Here is a 6,259-nt window from a genome sequence, read left to right as displayed (position 1 = left end):
AGACGGTATTATGCTAAGTGAAATAAGTCAATCAGAAAAAGACAATTATCATATGATTTCACTCATGTGGAATTTAAGAAACAAAACAGAGGATCATAGGGGAAGGGAGGGAAAAATAAAACAAGATGAATCAGAGAGGGAGACAAACCATAAGAGACTCTTAACTATAGGAAACAAACTGAGGGTTGCTGGAGAGGAAAGGGGTGGAGGATTGGGGTAACTGGGTGATGGGCATTAAGGAGGGCACTTGATGTAATGAGCACTGGGTGTTACATACAACTGATAAATCACTGAACTCTACCTTTGAAACTAATAATACACTATATATTAATTAACTGAATCTAAATACTTTTTTAAAAGACATTTTATAGATGGTTTTTATGAATTGAGGAATGTCCCCTCTATCCCTATACTCTGAAGAGTTTTAATCAGGAACGGATATTGTATGCCCACAGTGAATATCATTATCAATGGAGAGCTTTTCCTTAAGATCAGGAACACGACAGGGATGCCCACTCTCACCACTATTGTTCAACATAGTACTAGAAGTCCTAGCCTCAGCAATCAGACAGCAAAAAGAAATAAAAGGCATCCAAATTGGCAAAGAAGAAGTCAAACTCTCCCTCTTCACAGATGACATGATACTTTATATGGAAAACCCAAAAGACTCCACCCCCAAATTACTAGAACTCATACAGCAATTCAGCAATGTGGCAGGATACAAAATCAATGCACAGAAATCAGTTGCTTTTCTACATACTAACTATGTAACTATAGAAAGAGAAATTAAGGAATCAATTCTATTCACAATAGCAACAAAAACCATAAGATACCTGGGAATAAACCTAACTAAAGAGGTAAAGGATCTATACTCTAGAAACTATAGAACACTTATGAAAGAAATTGAGGAAAGCACAAAAAGATGAAAAAATATTCCATGCTCATGGATTGGAAGAATAAACACTGTTAAAATGTCTATCCTCCCCAGAGCAATTTACGCTTTCAATACCATCCCTATTAAAATACCATTGATTCTTCAAAGAGCTGGAACAAAAAAATCCTAAAATTTGTATGGAACTAGAAAAGACCCCGAATCACCAAGGGAAGGATGAAAAAGAAAAACAAAGCTGGGGGGCATCACGTTCCCTGACTTCAAGCTATATTACAATCTGTGATCACCAAGACAGCATGGTATTGGCACAAAAACAGACACATAGACCAATGCAACAGAATAGAGACTCCAGAAATGAACCCTCAACTCTATGGTCAACTAATCTTTGACAAATCAGGAAAAAATATCCAATGGAGAAAAGACAGTCTCTTCAATAAGTGGTGCTGGGAAAATTGGACAGCTACATATAGAAGAATGAAACTGGACCATTCCCTTACACCATACACAAAGATAAACTCAAAATGGATGAAAGACCTTAATATAAGACAGGAATCCATCAAAATCCTAGAGGAGAAAATAGGCAGTAACCTTTTCGACATCGGCCACAGTAACTTCTTTCAAGACACGTCTCCAAAGGCAAGTGAAACAAAAGCAAAAATGAACTTTTGGGACTTCATCAAGATAAAAAGCTTCTGCACAGCAAAGGAAACAGTCAACAAAACTAAGAGGCAGCCCACGGAATGGGAGGAAATATTTGCAAATGACCTTACAGATAAAGGGCTGATACCCAAGATCTATAAAGAACTTCTCAAACTCAATACTCAAAAAACTAATAACCCAGTCAAAAAATGGGCAGAAGACATGAACAGACACTTCTCCAAAAAAGACATACAAATGGCTAACAGACACATGAAAAAATGCTCAACATCACTAGCCATCAGGGAAATACAAATCAAAACCACAATGAGATACCACCTTACACCAGTTAGAATGGCAAAAATTAACAAAACAGGAAACAACAAATGTTGGCGAGGATGTGGAGAAAGGGGAACCCTCTTACACTGTTGGTGGAAATGCAAGTTGGTACAGCCACTTTGGAAAACAGTATGGAAGTTCCTCAAGATGTTAAGAATAGAGCTACCAGGGTGCCTGGGTGGCTCAGTCGTTAAGCGTCTGCCTTTGGCTCAGGTCATGATCCCAGGGTCCTGGGATCGAGCCCCACATTGGGCTCTCTTCTCAGTGGGAAGCCTGCTTCTCCCTCTCCCACTCCTCCTGCTTGTGTTCCCTCTCTCGCTATGTCTCTCTCTCTGTCAAATAAATAAAATCTTTAAAAAAAAGAAAAAAAGAATGGAGCTACCCTACAACCCAGCAATTGCACTACTAGTTATTTACCCCAAAGATACAGACGTAGTGAAAAGAAGGGGCATCTGCACCCCAATGTTCATAGCAATGTCCATGATAGCCAAACTGGAAGGAGCTGAGATGCCCTTCAACAGCTGAATGGATAAAGAAGATGTTGTCTATATACACAATGGAATATTATTCAGCCATCAGAAACGATGAATACCCACCATTTGCATCGACATGGATGGGGATCCATCCATCCCCTTGGAGGGGATTATGTTAAATGAAGTAAGTCAAGCAGAAAGACAATTATCATATGGTTTCACTCATATGTGGAACATAAGCAATAGCACGGAGGACCACAGGGGAAAGGGAGGGATATCCAAAGGGGGAGAAATCAGAGAGGGAGATGAACCATGAGAGATTATGGACCCTGAGAAGCAATCTGGGGGTGTTTCAGAGGGGAAGAGGGTGGGGGGAGGGGGTAACAGGGTGATGGGTATTAAAGACGGCACGTGTTGGAATGAGCACTGGGTGTTATACACAAATAAGGAATCATTGAACACTATATCAAAAACTAATTATGTACTATACAGTGGCTAATTGAACATAATAAAAATAAAATAAAAAGACATTTTACTATATGTTATTGGTTGAATTGTGTCCCTCTTAAAATTCATATGTTGGGAGTCCTAACCAACTGTATGTGGAGATAGGGCCTTTAAAGAGGTAATTAAGTTAAAGTGAATCATATGGGTGGACTTGAATCCAATATGACTGGTGTTCTTATAAGAAGAGATTAAGTAGCATATGCAGAGGATGTAAAGACACAGGAGAAGGTGGCCCTCTACCAGCCAAGGAGAGAGGTCCCCCAAGAAACCAATCCTGCTGACACCTTGACCTTGGAGTTTTACCCTCCAGAATGGCAAGGAAGTGCATTTCTGTTGTTCAAGCCACCCAGTCTGTGGTACTTTGTTATGGCAGCCCTAGAAAATTGATACACTATATATATTCAACTATCACCTACTGATAGGGCTTTTGTGAGGGAAAATTAAGTAAATTAAATGAGATGCTTCAAATCAAGCACCTATACTGTACCTAACATTTGATAAGAATTCAATAAAAATATTAATGCACATCATGCAAATGCTCATATTTCACAAGGTCAGCAGCCATCCTTCCACCATAGAATTCATTGTTAGAAAAACCAGAATTGTATCAAAATTGGTGGGAAATGGGACTAGAATAGGGAAGGGACATGTTTTCCTAGTTTCTCTCCCCACTCCCCATCACCCTCACTGGAAAAAGAAACAAGTGAAGAATTCCTGTCATCACTGAACATATTACTCAAGAAAATATATTGTCTAGGGGTCCCTGGGTGGCTCAGTTGTTAAGCGTCTGCCTTTGGCTCAGGCCATGATCCCAGGGTCCTGGGATGGAACCCCACATCAGGCTCCCTGCTCGGCAGGAAGCCTGCTTCTCTCTCTCCCACTCCCCCTGCTTGTGTTCCCTCTCTCGCTGTGTCTCTCTCTGTCAAATAAATAAAATCTTAAAAAAAAAAAAAAAAAGAAACTATATTGTCTATAATAGGATAGCTTAAAATAGAGCACAATTATTTGAGAGTTTGAATACAGAAATACAACCTCTAAGGAAATAAGCAAGAATCACAGACATACAAAAATGACTGGAGTAGATCTTGAGAATATGAATAGATTTTCTAACTCGTGTGGTAAGGCGAATAATGGCCATCCAAATATATCCACATCTAATCCTTAGGACCTGTGAATATGTCACCCTACATGGCAAAAGGAATTTTGTAGGTGTGGTTAAGTTAAGGATCTTGAGGAGATTATTGGGGATTATCTGGGTGGAGACACACCATCTGGGAGATACCACCCCAAAGCAAGAAGAATGGAGTGATGTGAGGAAGGAGCCACAAACCAAGGAAAGCAGAGGCCTCTAGAATCTGGAAATGATCAGGACACCGATTGTCCCCTGGAAGGTCCAAAAGGAATGCAGCAGCTAAGTAAAGAAATAGAGAACATAACACAATAAACCAAGCAGATCTCAAAGACACTACAGCAGCATACAATCTTTTCAAGTGCTCATGTGACTTTCTCCAGGATAGACCATATGTTAAGCCACAGATTAAGTCCCAATAGGCTTTAAAATATATCAAACAATGGGTCTTCTCTGAACACAACAGGATGAAGTTAAGAATCAAACATAAGGAAAACTGTGAATCACAATTCACAAATTTGTGGAAATTAAACAACATGCTCTTAAACAACCAATGGATCAAACAAGAAATCATAAGGGAAATTAGAAAAAACTCAGATAAAATGAAAACACATCATATAAAACTTATAGGATGCAGTGAAAAACTGCTAAGGGGTAAACTTAGAGCTATAAATGTTTATCTCACAAGAGAAGAAAAATCTCCGATTAACAACCTAACTTTAAAACTTAAGAAACTAGAAAAAAAGGGGCGCCTGGGTGGCTCAGTTGGTTAAGTGGCTACCTTCAGCTCAGGTCATGATCCTGGGGTCCTGGGATCAAGCCCTGCATCAGGCTCTCTGCTTGGTGGGAAGCCTGCTTCTCCCTCTGCCTTTGCTGCTTCCCTGCTGTGCTCTCTCTCAAATAAATAATAAAATCTTAAAAAAAAAAACTGAAAAAACTAAACATAAACCTGTCAGATGGAAGGAAATAATGAAGATTTGGACAGAGATAGAGAACAGAAAATAGAGAAATAAATGAAATCAAAAGTTGATTCTTTGAAAAGATTGACAAAATTGACAAACTGCTAGCTATATTTACTTAAAAAACAAAATTCAGAGATGAATGTGGGGACATGACTACCAATTCTACAGAAATAAAACGTATAATACGAGTAGTATGAATAACTGTATGCCAACAAATTGGATAGCCTACATGAGATGGAAAAATTGCTAGTTAGCAAAATCTACCAACACTGAATCAGGAAAAAAATAGATAATCTGAATAGATTATAGCTAGTAAGGAGATTAAATCAAATTAAAAATCTTCCAACAAAGAAAAGCCCAGGACCTGATGGCTTCACTGGTGAATTCTACCAAACATTTAAAGAACTTACACCAAACCTTCTCAAACTCTTAAAAAACTGAAGAGGGAACACAGCCTAATTCATTCTATGAGGCCAGCATTGTCCTGATACCAAAGCCAAAGATACTATAAGAAAACAACAGACCAGTATCTCTTATGAACATTGATGTAAAAATCCTCAATGAAATACTTGCAAACTGAATTCAGCAGTGTATCTAAAATATTATGCAACATGTCCAAATGGAGTTTATTCCTGGAATGCAGGAATGGTTCAACATACAAAAATCATTCAATGTAATATGCCACATTAACAGAATAAAGGAGTAAAAACCCATGATCATCTCAATTGAGGCAGAATAAGATCTGACGAATTCAATACTCTTTCAACATAATAAAAGCCATATATAAAAACCCACAGTGGACATACTCAATGATGAAAGACTGAAAGCATTTCATCTAAGATCAGGAACAAGGCAAGGACACCCACACACTCCACTTCTATTCAACATAATACTAGCCAAAGCAGTTGGGCAAGAAAAAGAAATAAGGGCCTTCAAATTGGAAAGGAAGAAGTAAAACTATCTCTATTTACAGGTGACATGATCTTATATGTTGAAAATCCAAAAGAGGGGTGCCTGGGTGGCTCAATCGTTAAGCATCTGCTTTCGGCTCAGGTCATGATCCCAGGGTCCTGGGATCGAGTCCTGCATCAGGCTCCCTCCTCAGGGAGCTGCTTCTCCCTTTCCCACTCCCCCTGCTTGTGTTCCCTTTCTCGCTGTGTCTCTCTCTGTTAAATAAAATCTTAAAATTCAAAAGAAACCACACAAACTTAGGATAAATGAATTCAGCAAAGTAATAGCATACAAAATCAACACACAAAAATCAATTGCATTTCTATACCCTAACGATGAACACTCCCAAAAGTAAATTAAAACAATTCCA

The sequence above is a fragment of the Halichoerus grypus genome, chromosome 2, assembly GCF_964656455.1.
Source record: "Halichoerus grypus chromosome 2, mHalGry1.hap1.1, whole genome shotgun sequence".
NCBI classification, from domain to species: domain Eukaryota; kingdom Metazoa; phylum Chordata; class Mammalia; order Carnivora; family Phocidae; genus Halichoerus; species Halichoerus grypus.
The sequence above is the reverse complement of the archived record's forward strand: the minus strand, read 5'-3'. Positions refer to the sequence as shown.